The sequence below is a fragment of the Eptesicus fuscus genome, chromosome 8 (genome assembly GCF_027574615.1).
Source record: "Eptesicus fuscus isolate TK198812 chromosome 8, DD_ASM_mEF_20220401, whole genome shotgun sequence".
Lineage (NCBI taxonomy): Eukaryota > Metazoa > Chordata > Mammalia > Chiroptera > Vespertilionidae > Eptesicus > Eptesicus fuscus.
In genome coordinates, this window is record NC_072480.1 from 61914836 (window position 1) to 61942283 (window position 27448).

The following is a 27448-nucleotide window of genomic DNA, read 5'->3' on the forward strand; positions in this document are numbered from 1 at the left end:
CCTCTTGAGTTAAATAGTCTCTGAGTTGTTCCTGGCAGAGTGATGAAGCTGCATTATCTTTTGTAGAGGAGTCAGCTTCTCTGAATGCTTTTTATTATGCGTATGTTTACTTGGACTTTGAGACATCAGTGGAATTATAAAAACTCAGCTCTTCTAAGTAAATTTTTGGGAAGAAGAAATTAGTTTTCTGTCTTATTATCTGGGTGTGGCAGAATGAATACTGTAAGTATACCATTATAAAGTGACTGTGTAATCAGTGTTTTGATCCTTTTGTTGTAATTACTGTTGTATAAAACTGGAGAAGACTAGATAGATCTAGTTGTATAATCAGCATTTTGACCCTTTGTGATGAATCATTTCTGCTGTGTAAAAATGACACAGAGTAGATTAATCAGAATATGCATTATCTATATGCAATCAGTTTTTAGATAAGTCAAAGTCACCCACTATATCCAGATGTGAATGTCGAGAAACCCTCTACCCCAAATACATAAATTATTGATGTATAAGTGCATTTTCCTAAGTGTAAGCAAGTACATTTTTAGGGATGTTACACAATATTTAATTTTATTTATGTAGTCAGTAAACATCTATTGTTATGCATCTACTATACATGTCCTTTATCAGTTCTAGAAGTCTTAGATTTTAAGTGCCTAGAGGACTGTTTCACTTCTGTTTAATTTATTTTAAAGTCATCTGGAACTTTCCAAAAACCACACCCCTCCCCCACCTGCCCCAGTGATGGTGGTATTTAAACTGAGATTTTCTTGGTCTAATCTGCTTTCCCTTTCAACTTCAATTATATGAAATTATAAAACTTTATTTATATTTACATCTAATTTTTGGCATAAGTCATAGATATTATGCACAGTCCTGGTTTTAATGTTTTCAATCTCACATTAATAACTTGGTTGTTGTGTTGAGTATTTCTTTGCAAAATGTAGCCATTGTACATATTTATGATGATTGCATGTGAGTGAAATAAATTAATCTTTATGAATTATTATCATAACAATCTTTAGTATATGCAAATAATTTTTAACCTCTAGAACTTGTATTTGTGATATTTTAACAAAGTATGAAAATAATAGGCAAATATGCTGATACATTTAACTTTAAATTCCATCAGTTACACAGAGATTGATTACAATTAACTTAATCACTCTGGTTAAATCCCTCCTTTTATTTGTCCTTGCTCTAAATTATATTTCAAGGGTCAAACTTATGTATCTTTTTAATGGAAAATTTCTGTTATTTGAATATGGCCAGATTGACATTTATCTTTAAAACACTTAGGGGAGGCCCGCCGGCATAGCTCAGTGGTTGAGTGTCAATGTATGAAGCAGGAGGTCATAGTTTGATTCCCAGTCAGGGCACATGCCCAGGTTGCAGGCTCGATCCCTAATGGGGGCCCTGCAGAAGGCAGCCATCAATGATTCTCTCTCATCATTGATGTTTCTATCTCTCCCTCTCCTTTCCTCTCTAAAATCAATAAATATCTATATATTTTTTAAAGGATAAAGGGTAGCTCCTTCTATCTTAAAAAACAACACTTGGGGGAAACATTAAATTGCAAAAATGCTTAACATCACAAGCTTCATAATACCAGGATGGGCCTCTTTAAAAGGAACTCAAACCTCAAACATTATAAAGTGATTTTCCCTTAACTTGCAACCTCTGGCAGCTCAAGTGGAAGAGAAAACGATTATTTGCTAGGTGACAATGTGGCAGTTATAAAAATGTGATGTACGAAGTGAACTCACAAATAGTATTTCATAAACAAAGAATCACCTGGGTCCCTGTTGATTATAGAATAGGTGCTGGACATTTTAATGGAATTGCTTCTTGATTACCGAACTCTCTTTGATAACCATGAAAAAAATTGGATTGGACAGTATTGATTCCAAGCACTTCTGTTCCTCTTTAGGGATATTCTGAGTTGGCAAAACACATACAGATGGCCAGACAAGACTGTTTAGTTTGCCCTCTGCTGAATTTGATCAATAGGAACCTATTTCTGTATCAAGAAGAAGTGGCTCTGTTAATTTAGGCCTGGAAATTTCATCATTCAATACTCTTGAGTAAGATTTAAAATATTTTAGTTGCTATATAAATTGAATGTATGCAATTTTTCACAGTAAAATTTGTTTTTATGTTCTTCTATTTTTTAATATGTCAAATATTTCTTGATTTTTAATATTTTTTCCTCAATAAGACTTCTAAGAGGACCTTAGTTTGTGGATAATACCCCTATTCCATGTTATTCTGTATTCTGATGGATAACTTTTTTCTTCGGCAGTATTGTATATAGTTTTAGGAACTGAATAAATATAATGATAAAAAGAGAATCATTTTGGCTAATAGCATAACAGTGTTTTTCTTTTATCATTATCCAGGTTAACCTAAATCCTATTTTGTATTATGTATTCTCATACTATCTTACCTTTACTTATTCAGGAACATTTACTGAGCCTTAGCATGCTCAAAGGTAACTGGCTGATAACCTAGAATCAAGAATACACTGTATATCCTTCTATTTTATGCATATTAATCCATATAATCATACTTACAATAACAAAATTATATAAGGTATATAGATTGGCTGTGTGCCCTCTGATATGATACTCCCATCTTCCAGGTAAACACACAAATATGTTTTTGAAAGATGTTTTTTGCTCAGTTTTCTTTTAATGGAGCCATTTCTTCAAGTGCTGGGATAAAGTTCAGACTCACTGAAAGAAGTAGGAAGTAATGGAGAGGAAGCAAGCTTTGGCAAGCAGCTGCATTTCAGACTCAAGGTGCGGTGGCTCTGATCTGAATTTCTTTTTTTAACATTTGGAATAGGTTCTAAGAGACTGTCCTGCTCAATCTGTTACATTTGTCAGGTTCTCAAGACAAAAAAAAAAAAAAAGAATGATCTTTGAATTGCAGTTTTGAGATTTGAAATTCCCAGATCATATTTCCATTTCCTACTATACATATTCTGAGGGAGCTGGAACATTATTAAAACCATCAGGGAAGTGGAGACTGCAATAGGCACTGATGGAAATGAAGGGGTTTGTAAGAAAGAGGTGGTGTGAAAAGGGGGAAAGCATTCACAGTGTGTAATTGGACTTGACAGGAGAGACTGGGACACGGTGAGAGGTGTCCTTCTGAGATTAGAATTCATACTCATTTGATTTTTATTAATTTTATCATAAACAAATTTCTGTAGGCGTCATCAGGCAAAGGAAGAAAAAAATATATACATTTTATCTTGTTCAGAACCCAAAAGACATAAATGACCTCAAAAAAGGGATGTCAAGATCATCATTTAGTTGCTGATAATGAGGATTATCTTTGCATTGGAAAAGTCCAATACACTGAAAGGCATGCTAATTTCAGGGTAGAGTATACAGCAATAAGTAAAAATGCTTAGTATATCTGAAAGTACAGGTACGATTCTAAGAAGGTCAGTTTATATCCTTGAAATCAGGACTAGGCATGCAGTTTAGGAATAAAGGTGGGCTTTCCGATTTTTACTGTTGGTGTGTTGCAATATGTCTATTCCTACATATTCCCCCAGGTGAAAGGGTGATTTTAATTTTCCTCTTTGTCGGGGTTCTTTTCCCAGCCTTACAAAGGGTTCAGCATTCTGGAGAAAGGGGCTGCACGTAGATTCAAGGAGTCCAAGGACGAAAGATAATTTTGAAAGGCATTGGGGGTCAGAGGATCTTCAGCTAAAGGCCCCGTGCTTTTATTATAACACAATTTGTCTCAAGGCAAGGTGTAAATATACACTTCAAAGGGTAAGGTATCAAAGGGTACAGAAGCATTGTCAGTTTGGGGAATAGCCTACAGCTTTTCAGGTGTTTGGCCAACAGGAGGCAATAAAATACCCTGAGCTGTCTGGCAGTTAACAATCCTATTCAGGTTTGGGGGAAGTGCCGTTTAGCCGTTTCCAACAGGTAAACTACATATGTGACTCACCCTTGTTGAGCGGCCCAAGCTTCACCAACCTTTTGGTGAAACTCTTGTGATTATTACATGCTGGAATTGGTTCCCGGCACCTCTTGTTTTCAACAATTCTTAGGAAGATTTGCCTAGTACATTCCTTTCCTAGCTATAGGCACAAAAATGTCTGTAACTCCTACCTCCCCGAGAATGATGCCCTCCACACTGTAAAGATTGATCAGCATTCACATTGGCTTTTATAACTTAAAAAAATGGTCAATTGAATAATGGTGTAATTAAGATCTGCTTTAATTAACTGGTTATAGCGTGTGCATATATTTGTAAACCACCCTTTAAAATTCAGTGTTTGAAAGTTGTAAGAGTGATTTGAAGTTTGACCTGAGAATCCTTTTGAAAGGTTGTTTGTTGGATTCTCTTTGTGAGTGTAGTGATGATTAATGAGCAAGTTGGTTTACTTTAAGTAATTTTGACTAGCTAAATGAACTATATTGCAATTAATAAAAACAAGAGGTTTATTAGATTCCTTTACTTGGAACTAAGATTCATGACACACAGCCAAAAAAAAATAATTTCTGTGAAAGAGTGTTGTTTCCTACAGGATTGAACCATTCTTCTGTGGTTTTAACCCAGCCACTGTGACATTATTAGTGTGTGAGAGCAAAAAGCTAACCCAGCAATGGATAGAGAAGTCTAGCTTTAGACTCCCAGACATTTACCAGGAATTTGAACAAAATAAAGGAGTTTAACTGTGAAAGTGATTTATTTGTTTGGAATTCTACTTATTATTTACATTGTTGATGGTTTTAGAGAGAGAGAAAAATATTTTAATTTGGTAATTAAGCTTGATCTTAGAACACTTTCCTTCTCAGGGCTTTTATGTGTTTTTTTTTTGTAAGACTCCATGATGGTTTATAAATATACATTTTGGTTTATGTTCTCTGAGTTCTCAGGTTTAGGAAACATCTTACTGTTTTCAGACTTTGAAGACAGCAGGGTCACCCAGCCGTTGGCCTGGTCTGCCTATACACACTCTGAGACTAGATGCTGTCAGTTACTGCAGGTGCATTTGTTTTTCTTCAGAGAAATACATGTGCATGGATATTGATTTTTCTATGTCTTTATATTTTGTAGTAAACTATGGGAGGCTACTACTTCATATAACAGTGGCTTTAAGAATTAAAACAGCTCATATGACTCTAAATTCTATTTGCAGGTAGTTTTTGATTAAGGAAATAGGGTCTGGCAGGGTGCCTGCTCAGTATAGGCCTACTTCAATGCCTCTTTCAATGGTGAGGTTCAGAGCATCTTGTCAAGAAGTATAACTTATGTTCAAGCAATGCATGGGAGCTAGGCATCTACTGCCAAAAACCAGCTGCCTGGGGCAGATAGGAAAAAGGCTATCGTAAGTACTATCGAACAACTCACTGTAGGCTTTTAATTATCTGAGATTTACATAAGCAACTCTACAAACGAGAGATGCACCCAATTAAATGACGGTAAATTTACTTTGCTGCAGAATTCAATAATTTACATCTTAGTTTCCTTGCATTGCATTAATTACCTATTTGATAGCAGGTTAAAAAGCACCTGGGTAAAATTTAATCTACATATATTCAAATTAACTACAGTGATTGATTTATCTGTATATTTGTTCATTAATGTATGTGCTAGACATTGGAGATAAGGAGACATAAAACAGATATAAACAGCTTTATATTCTTAAGAGCTGACAGTTCAGCAATGGTGACAAACATGTAAGTAAAACTTATAATGAATTGTGATAAGGACAATAGCTAAATATGTTGGACACAGTTGTAGTATTCATCTGTTCATTTAATAAATTCTACCGAAGCCTCTACTATATGCCAGAGTAGACCTGGCATATAGTAGGTGGGGTAGACTAGATATGTTCTCAGAAGTAAAGACAGATCAAATGTTAGAAGAACATAGCCACTGGCATATGATTTCTGACAGTATGAAAGACCACCTGATTAAAATAACCACAGGCTGGTGAAAAAACATTTTAAAAATTCTTTAAAATGCATTGCTGAGCTAACACAAAAAGAACAAACCTGAAGAGGCAAAATCTAAAGATAAAGCTTGAATTTTCCAAAGTGGATGAGCTCTAAGTGTGAGGGTTTTGGCCAAATCTGTGAGACTTTGAACTATCACATCAGGGCCCTGTAGTTAAATCAGATAGATGAGGAACAGGTAATGCCAATGCTACATATATTATTTCTGAGAGGAAAGAAGAGGGAACAATCTCAAACTTATTACATGAAGTGAGGATAAACTTGATACAAAAACTGGGCAAGGAAGCAAGGTCATTAGAAGAAAGAAATATTATAGGCTACTCTTCTCATGAACAAAGATGTAAATATCTGCTTAAAGATTTCGCACATGTAATCTAGACACATCTAAAAAAGATAGCTTATAATGTTATCTCAGGAATATAAAGTTATTTAATGTTAACAAACTGATGAATGTAATATATCATACAAACACATTGAATAATTTTTTTAAACTCAAGGACTTTTTAAATAACAGATTCAGGAAAATATTCAGTAAACTTCCGTATCTATTTATTACTTAAATAGAATAATTCTTGGCAAAGTAGGAGAATAATGAAACTTTATTAGTCATAAAAGGAATCTATAGAAAACCTATATTAAAAATCCAACTAATGGTGAAATATTGAAAGCACTCTTTTGAAGTTGAAGGTCAAGAGCAAGGTAAGAATGTCCACTGTCATCACTTCCCTTCAATATTTTATTGGGGGTTTTAGCCAATGTATTAAGACGAAAAATATAGATTGTAAGGAAGAAACAAAACTGTCATTGTTCAAAGCTTATCTTTGTAGAAACCTCACAAAGACATAAAAATTACTAGAATGAATAAGACAGTTTAATAAGTTGCTGGCTATAAACTCATTTTATAAAAGTGAGTTATATTTCTTTATGCTAACATCGAGAAGTAATATATATCCTATCTAATAAAAGAGTAATATGCAAATTGACCATCACTCCAACACACAAGATGGTTGCCCCCATGTGGACACAAGATGGCCACGACAAGATGGCCAGCAGGGGAGGGCAGTTGGGAGGGACCAGGTCTGCAAGGGAGGGCAGTTGTGGGCGATCAGGCCAGCAGGGGAGGGTAATTGGGAGGGACCAGGCCTACAAGGGAGGGCAATTGGGGGCAATCAAGCCTGCAGGGGAGGGCAGTTAGGGGTGACCAGGCCGGCAAAGGATGGAAGTTGGGGGCGACTGGGCCTGCAGGGAAGGGCAGTTGGGGGGGACCAGGCCTTCAGGGGAGGGCAGTTAGGGGTGACCAGGCCTGCAGTGGAGGGCATTTAGGGGCAATCAGGCTGGCAGGGGAGCAGTTAGGCATCAATCAGGCTGTCAGGGGAGTGGTTAGGACAGTCATCGGCAAACTGCTGCTCACGAGCCACATGCAGCTCTTTGGCCCCTTGAGTGTGGCTCTTCCACAAAATACCATGGCCTGGGTGAGTCTATTTTGAAGAAGTGGCGTTAGAAGAAGTTTAAGTTTAAAAAATATGGCTCTCAAAAGAAATTTCAATTGTAATACTGTTGATATTTGGCTCTGTTGACTAATGAGTTTGCCAACCACTGGGTTAGGGGGTGATCAGGCTGGCAGGTAGAAGCAGTTAGGGGCAATCAGGAAGGCAAGCAGGCAAGCAGTTGGAAGCCAGCAGTCCTGGATTGTGAGAGGGATGTCTGACTGCCCTAAATGGACAGTAGTCGGACATCCCTTGAGGGGACCCAGATTGGAGAGGGTGCAGTCTGGGCTGAGGGACACACCCCCTAGTGCACGAATTTTGTGCACCGGGCCTCTAGTATAATATAATAAGAAATAAATCTATAAACGTTTTTTAAGTCTATATTCCTATTTAAATAATGTGTGGGGTTAGAAAAATAGAATTAGGGAACAAATATAGAAAATCGTAAATTTTGTTCCTAAAAAATTAAAGAATATCTAAGTGAATGGAGACTATTTTTAGAGTCCTTGGTAGGAAGATACTAATTTTCCCTAAGTTTATTTATAGATTCAATTCCAATTTAATAAGAACCTCAACAGACTTGTGTGTATTTGTATAACTAGGTGAACTTTTTAAAGAATTTATTTGAAAAAAAGAAAGTATAAGAAATACCCAAAGAACCCTAAGGAAGAACAAGGGATACAAACTCTTACAAATAATCAGGCTTATTTAAGTTTATATTCTAGTTTAGACATTGCACAGGGTTGTTATGTGGAGCCATGGAGTAAAATGAAGAATGTCCAAACAGACTCAGCATATATGAATACTATTTATAGCGATATCATTGCAGAATGGCAGTACATGGAAATGATAATAGGGCAAATAATTAATCATATGATAAGATAAAAAATGGATGCCTATCTCCTTACCAAAAGTAATTGAAAGTAATTAAAATTTTAGACATGAAGGAGAACACTATGAAAAGTTTAGAAGAAAATATAGGATTATGTTTTTATGACCACAAAAGAGAAAAATGTGTTGTTGTTTTGTTTGTTTGTTTTTTTTTTGGCAAAGGTATGCATGATGCAAGACACAAAAATTCAAACCATTAAGTAAGGATTTGAATTGACCATATTAAAAGTAAGATGTTGTTTAGCAAAAGACACTGTAAATAGGGTGAAAAGACAAGCCACAAACTGGCAGCACATACAACTGGCAAGTAATTAGAATTGTATCCAGATAACACAAAAGAACTTCCTTAATTCAGTAAAAGGAAAAAAAAAAGACAATCTAATAGAACATAGGAAAAAGAAAATTAAAAGACTCACAAACATATGATAGGCTGGGAAATGAAAATTAAAAACCTTTATCCATCCACTAAAGCTACCAAATTATAGAGTATTATGATAGCAGCAGAGAACCGTCATTCACTTTTGGGATTTCTCAATAACTTTAAACATTCACACACAAATCTAAATACTATTTTAAATATACATCTTAAAGAAATTTTTGTACTATTGTATGTAAATGTTCATTGCATAATAGTTGTTAAAGCTAAAAAGTGGAAACAACCTAGATGTCTTTCAAGAGTAGAACATATAAATATGTAGTTATGTATTTGTATCATGAAAGGAAAGGAACCAGTTTTCTAGACCTAAAAATATGGTTAAGAAGTAGTCTGAATAGAATTTGATTACCTATTGGTAGGTATAGTAATGGGAAGTGAGAGAAGTAAAATGATTTCTGGTTCTAATTTGGACAGTTATGTCAATAGTGGCACCATTAACCATGATATTATTTCTAATTATTGCATATTTACTTCAAATTTTAAAGGCTTAGATGGCCATAGAAACTTCCTATCTCCCTTGATTAATTTGAAATAGCACATAGTTATCCATAGCATCCATGATAAATATACTATGATATTGGTAAGACAATTTACACTCAGGTGTGTACATACATGCATACCTAGAGAGAGAGAGAGAGAGAGAGAGAGAGAGAGAGAGAGAGAGAGAGAGAAAGAAACTCAAGTGGCAAAGATGGTAGAAAAAGATGCTCCAACTCAAGAGTTATCAATGTTAAAACTATACACATCCATCAGATTGTAAAAATTTTAAGAAGCTGGGTAACACTAAATGTTAGGGTGTAGATAGGGACTGCTAGAAATTAGTATAACTACTCTGGAAAGCACTTTGGTATTCCTTAGTAAGTTTGAACCTGAACAAAACTCATGAATCCAGTGGCTTCATTGCTTTGTGGAAACCCTAGAGAACATTTGCATACTTGTACCAGGAAATATACATAAAAACATTCTGAGAAGCAAAATATGGAAAGAACTCAAATGGCCATTGGCAATAGAATCAAGAAATACACATGGGTTTACTCATTCAGTGGGAATCTACACAGCAATGAAAATAACTGAAACACAGCTTATGCCTTAAACATGGATGAATCTTAAATAAACATAATGAATGAAAGGAAGCAAGCCTTCATTAATACATAGTGGGTGATTTCATTTATGTAAAGTAAAAAAACACTTTTAAAATATTATTTAGGGATGCAACCCACAGGTGACAGAACAGATGCTAGGCTCAGAGAAAGAGGATGGAGACAAGATGAGGAAGGGTGGGGTGATTGGGATTGGCGCACCAAGAGCTTCTAAGGTATGCTACCATTTTCTATTTTTGAAAGTGGATGGTGCTTACATAGGTGTTTACTTTGTTATAATTCTTTAAAATGTTCATATGTTCTCTCTATATTATGGTCAATTTTACCATAGAAAAATTTAAAAAGGAAACAATAAACCAAAATATTAACAATACTTTCTCTGGGCCATTGAAGTACAGAGCATTTTATTTTATTTTTTTGAATTTTGCTCTTTCTATGTTCCTCAAATGAAAATGATAATCTAAGAGATATGTCACATATCCTGTTACCATATTTTAAGTTGGAAAACATTCAGCACGTGTGTCACATATGAACGTTTCCTGGTTGTAGAAGAAAAGGAAGGTGACCCCTGAGTAGAATTTGATTTTTCTGTTCTCCTTAGCAAGAAATATTAAGGAAAAAAAAAGTTAGAAAAAATGTGCAGTGTCACTCCAAGCTAGTTTCCTTTGTTTCAGGTATTTAACCTGTACGTGTTTCTTTTTAGTTTGTTTTTGTCTGACTCCATTTGCAAGTCAAATGGGAGACAGGCTTATGGGAGATCAGAGTGAGATTGGAGTTTTCTGGGGGTTTTTCTTATTCTTTTTCAATGTGACATCATGCCCTGCTTCTCATTTTGGGTGGAAAAAGGGGCATAGTCAATAGGTGGTCTGTCTAGGGGTTTGATTGCTTATTACTGGTTGTATTTATCAACTCCTCTCCTATTTGAGTCCACTATGCTTGCTTGTATCACCCACCCAGATCTCATCCTTGTTGCTTATGATAGGTTTCAAAATATGATTATATTTTCCAACTCTCTTTGTGTTCTATTTGCCTTTAAATTGGAAGTTACCATTCAAGCATCTCCACTTGATATAATGTGAAGGGTAAAGACTGCAGGGCAATTTGCAGGAACGCCATATTAGCAGTTGGCACTATTTCCTGCTTAAATCTGTCCTTACTCCCATTTCTCTTTAATTTCTCTTCTAGGAAAAGAGAAGCAAGACCATGCTGCAAAAGGGGATCCTTTTGGAATCCTCACAATCCTGTTATAATTGTGCTCCTGGTCCTGGTCATTTTTCATCTTTACCTCAGTCAAGTTTCTGATAAAAATCGGAGGTTAAGCAGGTTTAATTTATGGAGCCCCTACCATGTAACAAGGTATTGTTCAGACTACACACATGTACAGGGCATTTCCCTCAAGGAACAGCCAGCCACTTAATAATAATTGTTATTGTAAATAATGCTGCAATGAACATGGGAGCACAGATATTTCTTTGAGGTATTGATTTCATTTCCTTTGGGTATATAGCCAGTAGTGGGGTTGCTGGATCAAATGGTAGTTCTATGTGTAATTTTTTTTTAATATCATCCATACTGTTTTCCATAATGGCTATGCTAATTGACTTCCACCAACAGCATACAAGGTCCCCTTTCCTCCACTTCCTCACCAGAACCAGCACTTATCCATTATCTTTTTAATAATAGCCATCCTAACAGGTGTGAGGTGATAGATACCGCATCATGGTTTGGATTTGCATTTCCCTGATAATTAGTGGTGTTGAGCACCTTTTTCTATACCTATTGGCCATTTGTATGACTTCTTTGGATACAAATGTGTGTTCAGGTCCTCTGCCCATGTTTAAATTGGGTTGTGTTGTTGTTGCTATGAAGCTATAGGAGTTCCTTATATATTTTGAATATATATTTTGGATTAACCTTTTATCAGACATATGGTTTATAAATAGTTTATACAAATCCATCGGTTACCTTTTTATTTTATTGATTGGTTCTTTTGCTATACAGAAGATTTTTAGTTTGATGCAGCACCATTTGTTTATTTTTGCTTTTGTTGCCCAAGTTTTTTGTGCCATTGCAGCATTATTTACAATAGCCAAAATAATGGAAGCAGCTAGTGTCTATCATTGAATGAATGGATAAAGAAATTGTGGTATATTTATGCAGTGGAATATCATTCAGCTTTAATAAAGAAGATTAGACCTGTGTGAAAACATGGATGAATATGAGGGACATTGTGCTAAATGAAATAAGCCAGACACAGAAGAAAAATACTACATGATCTCACTTATAAGTGGAATCAAAAAACATTCAAATATACAGAAGCAGAGAGTACAATGGTGAATACTGAGGTTGGGAGGTGTGGGAAATGGGGAGATGTTTGTCAAAGGGTACAACATTATACAGGATGAATAAGTCTAGAGATCTAATGTACATCATGACTATTCTATATAATAAAAGCCTAATATGCAAATTGTCCCCTCGGGAGTTTGACCGACCAGGAGTTCAACCTCTCGCTATGATGTGCGCTGACCACCAGGGGGCGGTGCAGAATGAAGGATGGCCTCGGCCAGCGGCCGGCAGCCAGGGGAAGGAAGGCCCCAGCCAGCAGCTGGAAGTCCCTAATCAGCCCTGATTGCCAGCCAGGCCTAGGGACCCTACCCATGCACGGTTCATGCACTGGGCCTCTAGTAGTTAATAATATGCATTTTGTACTGGAAATTAGCTAAAGGATAATATTTCAGGTTCTCTTACCACACAATCACAAAAAATTCTTGTTGTACACCTTAAATATATACAATATTTATTTAAAATAATAATTGTTATGATGCATGAGAATTACAACCACATAATTAATTTAGCATTTCCTAGATGATAAGCAGTCTTCATATATTAACTCACCTAGTCTACATAACAACTATATCACATGTGTATTATTTGGCACCATTTTGCAAATGAGGAAATTGAGATCATATGTCCAAAGTCGCATAGCTACTAAAGTGCATAGTCAGAATTTAAAAACCAGGTAACCCAATTCTCAACCCATTGTTTGTACCTACTATGCCATGGAGTTGAAGCTCACTGATAAATAAAGCACAGAACAAGGCTGGTGCAAGGGCTAGGTATGGCCTGAAACAACACTAGTCAGTGTCTGGACTCCAACTGAAACTCAGGAATTTGGAACTGACTTCATGAAAAACCCATTCCTGGTGTTGTGGTGTATTTGGTGTTTTTCAGTTCTGTTTCTTCATGCTGATATCCAAGGTCTGTGTCTTCCTAATGATTAAATTTTCTGTTTTCTTTAAACATAGCTTATTATTGACTTCCAGCAACTGTTTGCATGTTAAATGTCTGCATATAATCCTAAAGGAGAGCACCTAGCTTTAAGTTTAAGAACACAACAAATCAGGCTTGGAAACAGATGTACAATGTATGGCATGATGTGCTAGGCATGTTGAATGGGCACCTTTTCTCATAAATATGAGAAGGCTTGGGAAGTAAGAAATTGGATGTCTTTAAAATGAAATAAGTGTGAATAAGAACAGAGAAATTGAAGTGATGGAACATTTATTTGATTATGTGGTCATTTAATTGAACAATTTTGTATGGTCATTTCAGTTTCACTTAATGGGCTACACACACACACACACACACACACACACACACACACATCACTGTATGATCAATCATCTTTTTCTGTAAGAAAAACAAGGAAACGGAAAGTAAAAGATATGCTAATACAAGGCTGAGTTTGAATGATAGTTTCCACTGCAAGTTTACGTTCATCCAACACACACAGGCCAGGGTAGATGTCATCATTATAAACAATAAGAAAAATCTGTATATACACTATGGAGCCCTGCTTACAAAGGCGGTGGAAGCCATAATTTAGAATTTTAGATGTTTTTAAGAAGTAAAATATCTATCTTGGATCTTTTGGCATTAAGTGTAAAATACAACATTTCATAGGAAGGTAAGCCCTCACTGAGCTCCTCTTTGGCAAGACCTAAAAAAAGCCATTTTCGATTACTTTTCCATATTGATCTCCTTCAAGGAAGCTAGTAAATAATTTGAGCACCATGTTTTCATCTTGTTTATTCATGTCTTTTACTAGGAAAGAAAGGTTTGCTAATGGAAGAAACAAAACAAAATATTTACACCATGCTGTGACTTTCTTTTGACAAGGGCAGATGTGGTAAGGCTTTTCCTCCCTCATAAAATTGTTTACCCTAAATAGTAGGAAAGAGCTAAAGAATAACAGTTTTTCTTTAGCAGCTAGAGGTTATCTGAATGGAGTCTTCAATTCCCATGCATGTTTTGTAATGCAGATTTCTTTGAAAGTGGTCTTGCCATGCACCTTAAATACATTTTAGAATTATTTTACCATGAAATTAGTTTTCTCCATCATTGGTTTAGTTGAGGTTTCCCCACCACCACCACCTTTTTTTTTTTTTTTTTTTTTTTTTGATCAATGCTGGGACATTAAAAATAAAGCCCTGGCTGCACATGCTATTTTTGTAAGTTTCTATCACGAATCCATCCTGCAGCTGGCCAGTGTGCTTTGAGAGTCAGGTCATTGTGGCAGCATGGTTACCTGGTATCCTGCTCCTTCACCTCTCGCCCTGAGTTTTAATTCTCTATTTCTGCTACCTCTGCCATAAGCCTACATTCGTATATTTATTGTATTTATTTTACAGATAGAGAAAAAAGGGAGTTTCAGGAGAAAAAGTAGCACAGAACTTTGTGCAACCAAATGAGCCATATCTAAAATTACTGATTCATAAAGCAACTCATAGTTCAAAAATCATAGTAGGAAACCAGATGGTGGTGATGATATTGATGAGGTGGTGGTTATGGTGACGGTGGTGGTGGTGGTGATGGAGATGGTGGTACAAATGGAAGGGGAGATGGTTTGTAGTAATGACTGATGATGATGGTGGTGGTGGTGGTAATAGTGATGGTGATGGTAACGATGATGGCAGTGGTGATGTTGGGGGGTGGTTATGGAGATGGTGACAGTGATGATGATGACGGTAAAGATGATGGTGGTGGCAGGGTCATGGCAGTGGCTTAAAAGCATTCAACTTAAGATTCTAGGAAATATAGTCGGTTCAACACTTTTATTTCTATATTCTGCTCATTTCACAATAGGTAGTTCTTTTGCTATGCTAATATTTTCTTGTGTCTAAAACCACAATTAATTTTAATAAGGGAATCCTTTATCAAATATACACACATACTGGAGATTTTTCAAAGTCAACAAAATAAATGTTCACTTACTTGGTATGCATTCAGTATTCTTTGGAAGCGAGAATTATAAAAAGGAAACCAACTTTGTAAATTTAGTAGTATAAAAAATCTCCCCACATTCTCTTTTCCAATTTCTGTTATACCTGAGAGGACTATCTCTGTGCCATTTCTAGCTGGCACATTTTTTTCATTCTGTACTTTGAAATATGAATCTATTACTGAAGGATCATGTTGGTGAGGCATTGGAGATAAGTAAGTTAGGAATAGTAATTACTTTTTGGGCATTCCATTTGAGGATGCATTTTACCCCCTCCCCCCAAATAATTTCCTCTCAAGCAGTTGGTTTATAATAAGAACAGTTTAGTTTGACTAAACTTACATTTTCTTGAGTATACTGTCTTTATCTCCTTTACACATTATTTCCCAACTAGAGGCCTGGTGCATGAAATTCATGCATTGGGGTCAGGGGGAGTCCCTCAGCCTGGCCTGCACCCTCTCATAGTCCAGGACCCCTCACTTCTTACCGCCCGCCTGCTTCCTCCTTACCGCTTGGATCGTTGCTCCTTAGTCCTGTCACCTTGAGCCCGGCTTCTGCCTGAGCAGCAATACCCCTGTGGGAGTGCACTGACCACAAGGGGGCAGCTCCTGCATTGAGTGTCTGCCCCCGGCTGTCAGTGCGCATCATAGTGACTGGTTGTTCTGGTTGTTCTGCCATAACAGTCACTTAGGCTTTTATTATATAGACTAGAGGCCTAGTGCAGAAAGTTTGTACACTGGTAGGGTCCCTAGGTGTTGCCGGGGCCTCCCTCCCTTCCCCTGGCTGGCCCGCCCCCTGCTTGAACTCCCAGAAGAACTCGGGTTGAGGGGACAATTTGTATATTAGACTTTTATTATATAGGATGGAACTACCTGACAGTCAGTGTGCCCCCCTGAGGGGTCCCGGATTGTGAGAGGGCACAGGCCAGGCTGAGGGACCCCACCAGTGCACGATTGGGGCCAGGGAGGGATGTGGGAAGTTGGCTAGCCAGAGAGGGACCACAGGAGGGCTCCAGGGCATGTCTGGCCTATCTCGCTCAGTCCTGATCGGCCGGACCCCAGCAGCAAGCTAACCTACCCATCGGATCATCTGCCCCCTAGTGGTCAGTGCATGTCATAGCAAGCGATTGAGCAGCCTTAGCATATCATTAGCATATTACGCTTTGATTGGTTAAATGGATGACTGGATGACTGGACACTTAGTATATTAGGCTTTTATTATATAGGATTACATTGTACTATTCCTTTTGCTCATCATTTCCCACAAAAGATTTCCTCTTCTAAATATGTCAGCCTGTGACACCCATTCCTCATATCTGGAATGTGAAATGTTTCCCACCAAGACAAAGCAACAAACAACTCCTCATTCCATTCCTCATACCCCTCCACTCAAAGCCCTGCATCTTCCATAGTCATGGTTCTTAAAAGTGTTATAAAAGTTGTCTTCCCTGATTTCTATTTTCTCACTCTTCTCTTCAACTCACTGTAATCAGCTTCTGTTTTGATCACTCCACAAAATATTTCTTAATATTACCCAGTGATCATTTTGCTTAACTGAGAGGCCATTTCTTAGACTCTTACTGGACACCTAGATGGCATCTGACCTAGTTAATCACACCCTCTCTGGTAAACTTGTGAACTGAAACTCATCTTAAATATCAGATCATTCAAGATGACTTTCTGGACTACTCCAAGTCTGGAAAGTACTCCCTAGCATCTGCATTTACATCATGGAGCATAATAGATACCTATTTTCCTTAAGTTTATTTTTGTTTCAAGTAACAATTCTTTGCTAGAGCTTAAGCAAGTGCAGGATTTATTATTGCGAATCAGAGTTAAATCTTGGGTCAAAAAGCAGGAAATGTCACTAGGCCTTATGGGGACTTAAAACAGGAAGAGACAACTGTAGGAACCAAAACAGTTTATCTTGGATGCACTTTGCCTTCCGAGGTCAAATAGCTACTAGCGTCTGCTTCTTTCTGTGTTTTGGCCCCATTTCTCCCCCCCCACTTCCGTCCCCCCATCTATAGACCAGGTTTACCTACTTATTGGCTTCTCTTTTCCTCCTCTGAGTTGATACATCCTGTCCTCTATGCCAAGGGGAATAGGGACAAGTGATAGAAACATGGCTTCAGGGACGTACCCCGAGGGTGCTGTGTGCTACTCACAGAGAAAGGAGAATCATGAACAGGCACTCCAATATATGTCCATTTCATGCTCACTTAAAAATCTGGTGAAAGATTGAACATCTCTTGCTCCCAGTATTCTCTCATTTTCTTAAGCAATCTAAATTCTCAAAGCACTAATATTTCTCACTGACAAGGAGTGATTTTATCCAGGAGAGCTTCAACATTCCTCTACACCTCCCTTATTTCCACAATGGGATATACAGGCATATCTCGTTTTCTTGTGCTTCACTTTATAGCTTTTTGTAGGTATTGCATGTTTTTCAAATTGAAGTTTTGTGGCAACCCTGCTTTAAGAAAATCTATTGGCAACATTTTTTTCCAATAGCATTCACCCATTTCATCTCTCTGTGCCATGGGTTTGCAATTCTCTCAATATTTCCAACTTTTTCATTATTATTAAAGTTGTTATGGTGACCTGTGAGCAACGATCTTTGATGTTACTATTTATTTATTTTTATTTTTCAATTACAGTTGACATACAACATTATATTAGTTTCAGGTGTACAACCCAGTGATTAGGTATTATATAACTTAGGAAGTGATTACCCTGATAAGTATCCCATCTGACACCATACATAGTTATTACAATATTATTGACTACATTCCCTAGGCTTGACTTTACATCCCTGTGACTATTCTGTAACCACCAATTTGTACTTCTTAATCCCTTCACCATTTGCATTCATCCCCCACCCCCCTTCCCATCTGGCAACTGGCAACAGCCTGTTTCTGTTCAGCGTGTTCATTTATTTTGTTTTTTTAGATTCCACATATAAATGAAATCATATGGCACTTGTTTTCCTTTGTCTTACTTATTTCACTCAGTATAATACCCTCTAGGTCCATCCATGTTTGTTGCAGATGACTATATTATTCTTTTTATGGCTGAGTCATATTCCATTTATATATGCACCTCTTTTTTTATTAGGTTGCTTTTATATCTGGGCTATTGTAAATAATGCTGCATATATATAATGGATATATAGGTTTTTCAATTTAATGTTTTTGGTTTCTTCAGATAAAACCCGGAAGTGGAATTGCTGGGTTCTCCTTTGTCTCTTGTTATATGGCCTTTATTTTGAAGTCTATTTTATCTGGTAAAAGTATTGCTATCCCAGCTTTTCTTGTTTGTTTCAATTTTTATGAAATATTTATTTCCATCCCTTTCCTTTCAGTCTGTGTGTGTCTTTCAATCTGGTGAGAATCTTTTAGACAGCATATGTAAGGGTTTTGCTTTGTTATCCATTCAGCCACCATATGCTTTTTAATTGGAGCATTCAATCCATTCTCATTTAAAGTAACTGTTGATAGATATATATTGGTTGCCATTTTTAATATTAATTGTTGATAAATATATATTTATTGCCATTATTAATATTTTTAATCTTTTTTTTTCTTTATAAAAAAGACCCTTTGACATTTCATGTAATACTGGTTTTGTGGTGATGGACTCCTTTAGCTTATTCTTGTCTGAGAAGCTCTTTATCTGTCCTTTGATTCCAAATAATAGCTTTTCTGGGTACAGTAACCTTGGTTGTAGGTCCTTGCTTTTCATCAATGAATATTTTTTGCTACTTTTTTCTGGCCTGCAAAGTTTCTTTTGAGAAACTTTGTTTTATGGGAGCACTCTTATAGATAACTAACTGCTTTTCTCTTGCGTCTTTAAGATTCTCTCTTTGTCTTTAACTTTTGGCATTTTAATTATGATGTGTATTTGTATGGGCCTCTTTGAGTTCATCTTGTTTCTTGACTTGTATGTCTAGTTCCTTCACCAGGTTAGGGAAGTTTTCCATCCTTATTTTTTCACATAGGTTTTCAAATCCTTGTTCTTTCTCTTCTCCTTCTGGCACCCCCACGTTTCAAATGTTGGTACACTTGAAGTTGTCCCAGATATTCCTTATATTAACCTCATCTTTTTTGAATTATTTTCCTTTTTGCTGTTCTGATGGTGTTTTCTGCATTTTTATCTCTAAATCTCTGATCTGAGATTTACTCTGCTTTATCTACTCCACTGTTGATTCCCTATAATGTATTCTTTTTAAAAAATGTATCTTTATTGTTGAAAATATTACAGATATCCCCCTTGTATTTCCCATTGCTCCCCTCTCCCCGCCCTGAACTCCCCTTTAGGCCTTCACTGCAATATTGTCTGTGTCCATGGGTTATGCATATAAGTTCTTTGGTTAATCTCTGCCACTAACCTCCCTTCCCCCGCCCCTTCGCCTCATCCCCTCTCTTCCCTCTGAGAGTCATCATCAGTCTGTTTCATGTTTCTATGTTTCTGGATCTGTTTTGTTCATCAGTTTATTTTGTTCATTAGATTCCACATATGAGTAAAATCGTGTGATGCTTGCCTTTCTCTGATTGGCTGATCCCTATAATGTAATCTTCACTTAAGTTAATATACGCTTTATTTCTGACAGTCCTTTTTTTACATTTTCTATCTCCATTTTTCTGTTTTCTATTTCTTTGTTGAAGTTCTCACTAAGTTCATCTACTCTTCCCCTAAATTTATTAAGCATCCTTATAAGCAGAATTTTAAATTCTGCATCTGGTAGATTTCTTGTCTCCATCATATTTAGTTCTTTTTCTGGAATTTTGTTCTGTTCTTTCATTTGGGACATGTTTTTTTCAGCTCCTCGTTTTGGCTGTTTCCCTGTGTTTGTTTCTATGTATCAAGTACAGCTGCTATGTCTCATGGGCTTGGTAGATTGTCCTTATTTAGTATGTGTCCTGTAGGGCCCAAGTGGCAAAGCCTCCCTGATCACCTGAGCTGGGCACTTCAGCTGCACCCCCAGTGTAAACTGTGTACACCCTCCTATTGTAGTTGAAACTTGATTAGTGTTGGCACCTCAGTGGGAGGTATTTACCTTTAGGTCATTTGGCTGTAAGGACTGTATGTGACCACCATGGAGGATCAGTTTTGCAGGGGCCAATCGCATTGAGCAGGACTTACATCAGCAGGGTTCTGGTGCCCACTGAGTCTACCCCTTGAGTGGGTCATTTGTGGAAGTAGTTGGATGGTTCTTTGTTGTGATCTGAAGCCATCGACTGGATACACTGGCTCTTGGGTCTCCTTGAGGTGCAGAACAAGGTCAGCTGCCACCTGTGCCCTGCCCGGGGCATAAAGAAATCTGCAGATGGCTACTACTTGTGCTGGGCTTGGAGGTGCCCAGGAGAGACCAAGCAGGGAACAGAAGCCAGCTACCACTAGTGCCAGGCCTGGGGCCACTTAATGAAAGGTATGGAACATTCTGAGGACAGATGCTGCTTGTTTAAAAGTCCAAAGCATGAGCCAGGAAAGGCTGTATGGAAAAGCCACTGGAAATGACTTGGGTATGCCTACAGGTTGGGTGAGGCAGGATCTCAGGAAATCACCATGGTGGGGCTAAGAGATTAATGGAGACTCGGATATGTTGCCTGCTTGCCAGTTCTGTGGGGGGGGAGGGCTTAGCAAAGGAACAATAGCCTCTGCCAGCACTTCTGTCTAGGAGAAAGCTGCCCCTTCAGCCCTTGTCTTGATATCAGAGAATTCAGTTTTTTCCCTTGTGTCCCTGGTGCTTGTTCCACAACTCTGACCCTCCTACCAGTCTTGATGTGGCTTCTTCTTTATATCTTTAGTTGTAGGACTTCTGTTCTGCTAAATTTCAGACAGTTCTGAATGATGGTTATTTTGAATTTTAGTTATTATTTTTTATGTGGTTGTGGAAAAATTTAAGTACTGCATTTACATACCCTGCCATCTTGACTGGAACCTCTTGATGTTACTACTGTAATTGTTTTGGAGCATCATGAACCATGCTCATATAAGAGAAGTTAATCAATGTTGTATGTGTCCTGATTTCTCCACTGACCAGCTATTCCACCATCTCTCTCTCTCTCCTCAGACCCTTCCATTCACTCAGACAAAACAATATTGAATTAGGCCAATTAATAAATCTACAATGCCCTCAAGTGTTTAAGTAAAAGGAAGACTTGTACATCCCCTACTTTAAATAAAAAAACTGGACGTGATTAAGCTTAGTGAGGAAGGCATGTCAAACACTAATTAGGGTTTGGCCTTTTGTGGGAAATGGTTAGCCAAGTTGTGAATGCAAACAAAAAATTATCGAAGGAAATTAAAAGTGCTACTTCAGTGATTATACAAATGATAAACCAAAACAAGCTTATTGCTGATATGGAGAAAGTTTTAGCAATCTGGATAGAAGATCAAACCAGCCTCAACATTCCCTTAAACCAAAGCCTAATCCAGATGAAGGTCCCAACGCTCTTCAATTCTGTGAAGGCTGAGAGAGGTAAGGAAGCTTTCAAAGGAAAGCTTGAAGCTAGCAGAGGTTGGTTCATTAGTTTCAAGGAAAGAAGCAGTCTTCCTAACATAATAGTGCAAGATGAAGCACCAAGTGCTGCTGAATAAGCTGCAGTATGCTGTCCAGAAGACCTAGCTAAGATAAGTTATGAAGGTGGCTACACGAAACAACAGATATTTAGTGCCAATGAAACAGCCTTATATTAGAAGAAGATACCATCTAGGATTTTTTGTAGCTAGAGAGGAGAAGTCAATGTCTGGCCTCAAAGCTTCAAAAGACAGACTGACTCTCTTGTTAGGGTCTAAAGCAGCTGGTGATGTAAATTGAAGTCAGTGCTCATTTACCATTCTGAAAATCCTAGGGCCCTTAAGAAATATACAAAATCTACTCCGCCTGTCCTCCCTCAATGGAACAAAGCGTGGATGACAGGACATTTGTTTTTACCTGGTTTACTGGTTTAAGTCCACTGTTGAGACCTACTGCCTAGAAAAATATTTCTTTCAAAATATTACTGCTCATTGACAATGCACCTGGTCACCCAAGAGCTTTGATGGAGATGTAAAATTAGATCAATATTGTTTTCATGCTTTCCAACACAACATGCATTCTGTAGGCCATGTATCAAGGAGTAATTTCAACTTTTAAGTCTTATTATTTAAAAATATATTTTAGAGGTTATAGCTGCCATAGATATTGATTCCTCTGATGGACTTGGGTAAAATAAATTGAAACCTCCCAGAAAGGACTCACAATTCTAGATGCCAATAAGAACATTCATGATTCGTGGGAAGAGGTCAAAATGTCAACATTAACAGGAGTTTGGAAGAAGTTGTTTTCAACCCTCTGGATGACGTTGAGAGGTTTAAGACTTCAGTGGAGGAAATAACTGCAGATGTGGTGGAAATAATAAGAGAACTACTCTTCCTGAAAGTTGCCAGTGGTGACCTCTTAAAATGGTTTACTATTCACTTGACCCAGAAAACACCACAAAATCATGCAAATCAAGAGGTTCAAATTTGCGTGTTCACTTATAGAAGACTCATGAAATTTCCCAGGCCATCAAGGATATGCATATTCAAAAAGCCACCACATATGTCAATGATGGCGAACCTATGACACGCGTGTCAACACTGACATGCGTAGCCATTTCTGATGACACGTGCCGAAGATGAAACATTTGCTGCTCCTGAGGATGAAAAATTTGCAAAATAATGTATTTTCCTCAAAGTGACACACTACCCGAGTTATGCTCAGTTTTTTGGCAAAGTTTGACACACCAAGCTCAAAAGGTTGCCCATCACTGACATATGTGAATGATGTCACTTTACAGAAGCCGTGTGTACCATTCCATCATAATGGTGGAGTTGGTAGGTGTGCCCAGGCAAACAGTGGGGCTGGACACAGAGTCAGTGGCCCAAAAAGGGTGCTGAATTTTTGCTGCACATGCTTAAAAATGCAGGAAGTAATGCTGAGCTTAAGGAATGAGATGTAGATTCTCTGATCATTGAACACATCCAGGTGAACAAAGCCCCAAAATTGTGGCACTGAAGTAACAGAGCTCATGCACGGATTAACCCATGCATGAGCTCTCTCTGCCACATTGAGATAGATGATCCTTAGTGAAAAAGAGCAAATTATTCCTGAACCAGAAGAGGAGGTTGCTCATAAAAAGATATCCCAGAAGAAACCGAAGAAACAAAAACTTATGGCCCAGGAGTGAATTCAGCATAAAAGAAATACTAATAAAAATAAAAACAGAGAAAAAAAGAAATAAGAGAATTAGACTTAAGAGTCAAGGCTGGAGACTGGATTGCTGCAATCTCATGATAAAACTTTAATGGATGAGGAGTTGCTTCTTATGGATGAGCAAAAAAAAAGTGGTTTGTTGAAATGGAATCTACCACTGGTGAAGATGCTGTGAACATTGTTGAAATGAAAACAAAGGATTTAGAATACTCTGTACTCTTAGTTGATAATGCAGTGGCAGGATTTGAGAGGATTGACTCCAATTTTGAAAGCAGTTCTCCTGTGGGTAAAATACTGTCAAACACCAACACAGAGAAATCAGTCATGAAAGGAAGAGTCAATCGATGAGCAAACTTCATTGTTGTCTTATTTTGAGAGGTAGCAACAGCCAACTTAGGCTTCAGCAACCACTACCCTGCTCAGCCAACAACATCAAGGCAAAACCCTTCCCCAGAGAAAAGATTATTACTTGCTTAGGTCAGATGATGGTTAGCATTTTTAGCAATAAGGTATTTTTAAATTAAGGTATGTCCATTGTTTTTTAGACATAATGCTATTATTGCACACTTAATAGACTATAGTATAGTGTAAACATAACTTTTATATGTACTGAGAAACTCCCAAAATTCATGTGTCTCTCTGTATTGTGATTTTGTTTTATTAGCATGGCCTGGAACTAACCTGCAATATCTCCGAGGTATGCCTATATTGTCCTTATAAAAGAGAAATGAATTTCTTATAGAGTCTTAATTGAACATCACTTTATTATTTTGATTTCAAAAGTGGGAAGAATGGACTCCATGCTTTTATCAGTCAGTTATTGCTACAATAAGACAATATAAGAAGCAATAGCCCAAATTTCAGGAGCTTGTAACAATGTGTATTGTTTTTTTTTGTTCATGGGTCCAGAGGAGCTGAGATCTGGCTGATTTTGGCTGAGGTTGGTTGGGCTTGGTGCAAGCAGATTTGGGTCTGTTCATTCCAGGACCTGGGATGAAGGAACAGAGGCTACCGGATACTCTCTCCTCCTAGGTAGAAACCTGAGCAGAAATATAGGATGCTTTTGAAGGCTTGAGATCAGATGTGGCAGCTGTCCTATTCTATTGGTTAAAGCTGAAGACAGGGCAAGTTCAACTACTGTAGTCTTAAATTGCTAAAACAATTTCAATGAATTTTTAATTTTTAAGGTAAAGTTCAAATTCCTTAGCTTGGTATGTGTGATTGCTAGGTCTGTAATTGCCTCTGGCTGCTGTCTTGAGCCTCATTTTTCTTTCATCTCTCCTCATAGATGTACATTTTGGCTGAAGCCAAATTCAATCACAGTTGAATCTAGCATGTTATTTCATACCTTCTCTCATGCTGTTATTTCTGACTGTCCTTGCTTTTTTTTTTTTAATCTAGCTAACTACTCCTTAACAATTAAAACTAAGTTCAAGAAAAGACCTCCTCCTAGAAGCCTTCTATGATTCTGTCCCAGAATGTCCCTTCTCTGTGCTTCTTAGCATTTTGTGTTTCTCTCTATCATTATATTTATTCCTCTTTGATGTATCATTGCTTTTGTCTGCTCCTCCAGACTGAGCTGAATGTTCCTCAAGAGGTATGGTAATACCTCAGTCAACTTGTAGCCTGCCACCTAGAGGCATTAAATCAATTCTGTGAAAGGAAAGAACAAGAAGGCAAGAAGGTGAAAGGAGGGAAGGAAGAAAGAGAAGAAGGAAAGAAAAGTGGTGGTTGGTTACTTGAGGAACAACTTATTCTCTGGGTTCATCCAGTAAGCTTATGTTAGATATATTTTATTTTTAAAATTAAGGATGGTGAACCTTAACCAATATATCATTGTTAACTCAATTTTATAGGCATTGTTCTTTCATTGAGAGCATCTAGATATTGAATACTGTAAACACATGTGCAAACCCTTAGTCCCTTCCCAAAGTCAAATTTGTGCCATTCCAACTTCCCTGTAAATATTTTGTGGCTACTACCTTGTCACATGATATCTGTCTGAACATGGGTGGGTTTAATTACACAGGAGCACTCTTGATCTGTTATTGACTGCTGTAGTTGAGTGCACAGCCTTGAGTACCCCTGGTGGAATGCTAATAAGGAAATGGGGACTTCGTTGTTATTAAGTCATTTTCCTATTGGAAAAACAAAGGGCGATGAATGCAGCCAGAGCTGAGTTCCTCCATATTCTAGGCATATATCAAAAGGAGTTTATCTTTATCTGAGCTTCTCTGGAGCCTAAGTGACTGCATGACACATCTTGGTAAATAACGTCTTTAAAAAAGTCTATACTGACTTGTTTTAGAATGCATGTGCTGTTTAAAAATAGGCAGGGAGTTTGACGCACACCTGATTTCCTCGGAGATGGAATCCAAAGTGTCTGGCATCCTCTTCTGAGAAGGTTTCTCGTCACCTCACCTCTTGTCTCCAGCTGCTCGGGCGGCAGTTAGGTTACAGAGGCAGCATCCAATTACTCAGAATATCTGCCCCTGCTCTTGGCAGGGACTTAAAACTTCCTGGCTTTTGCAGATGATGGATGGCACTTTTTGTGAGATGCGATTTCTCTAGAATACTGAGTGGTTGAGTCCGGAAGAGGGTAGGTCTTGGTTCCCCCAGGACTGCATAACTGAGAACTTGGCCAGGCAAAGTCAAGAGGCCGCTGAGCAAGGGCTGTAGTGTGATTTCATCAGAATCCAGGGAGGGCAGCCTTGCTCAAGACTGTGTTGGCTGCATTTAACTCTTGCGTCAGAAACTGTAATTGTTTCCTCAGGGTGAATTTCTTTCCAGTATGTTGTTATAACCCTGTGGACTAGGAAGCGCCTGGCCAAGAGTTGTGAGCGTTCCCATGTTGTCACATGGCCTCCCTGGGAGCTACACAGGGAGTGTAAAGTTGCAGAGATGGCTGTCAACACACAATGAGCAGTGGAAAATCAATGAGAGGAAAATGGTCCATTTTTGCTTCATTGATTTTTGCTGGTCAATGAATCCTCTTCATTTTATGTACCCCTTTGTTCAATTTTTTCCCCCTGTTGGACACATCTTAATGTTACTGCTCTGCATCAAGCACCGTACTGAGAGTGCCGGTTCCTTTAATCACAGAAGGTTGTTAGTGATGGCAATGTGTTAGGTTTGGAAAGGAGCACAGTGAAAGGAAACTAAGGCTTTGGGAAGATGAGTCTTGCTTCTGATAGAGAAAGTGTCTGATGCAAAGGATGGATGGGGGTGGGCAGTAAGTACTAGGATTGAATAGATTAGCTTAGAGACCGGAATTATTATATGCAGGTGGATATGGAATGTTTCAAAGAATAAGGACTGGAGACAGGTCCCATAAGGGAAAAGCAAGCGTGGGGCCCTGGGAAGAGAGTATTGCCAAATCCATGTGGGCCTACTTATAGGATTTAGGAGGTATCTTTGACTTAATGCAAAGTTACTGCATCAATGTTTTTATGAGAATGCGAAGAAAAAAATAGTGTTTAGTCTACAGCAACATAAGTTTAATGTAATAGGTGAATTTTTTGGATTTCTTTGCATGGTTTTGGTCAGCTCACTAAGTGGAAAAATAATTTGGCTATCAAGAAGAAAAATCCAGAATTATGACCTCTCTGGAATGTTTGCCCCAGGAAGGCTTGGTCAAGTTAATGGGAAAGGGATGAAAAGAAAACTGTAAAAACCTACAACACTTATTGTCTCAAGCTACAACTTGTTTTATTTTTTTTCATTCAAATAACTATTGAATTGCTCTTTATATTTTTAATTTCAGATCAGAAACTAAGGCACAGGGTTTTTTAAAAAATTTTATAAGAGCAAGTAGAAGCTAAAAGCAATTCTTGGATGAGAACTCAAACACTAAAAACTTTGCTAATTGATTGGTTATTGAAACATAGTACTTTATAGGGATGCAGTCAATAATTAAAATCTTCCCAAGCAGAAAAAGTAAGATTTAAGGCTGAAATGTAATCTATTTTCTCACCTTGTAGACTATTGTTTTGTTTCTAAATTAGCCTTTTAATTTAATATTTTGC

General features: G+C 37.6%; 1 protein-coding gene and 1 pseudogene across 1 annotated transcript in view; both read left to right on the plus strand.

Moving 5' to 3' along the window:
- HS6ST3 (heparan sulfate 6-O-sulfotransferase 3) overlaps positions 1–27448 on the plus strand; it is a 702271-nt gene that overhangs the window by 372609 nt on the left and 302214 nt on the right. The gene's annotated exons all lie outside the window — the stretch shown is intronic.
- LOC129149957 (60S ribosomal protein L17-like) lies at positions 22631–23397 on the plus strand (annotated as a pseudogene).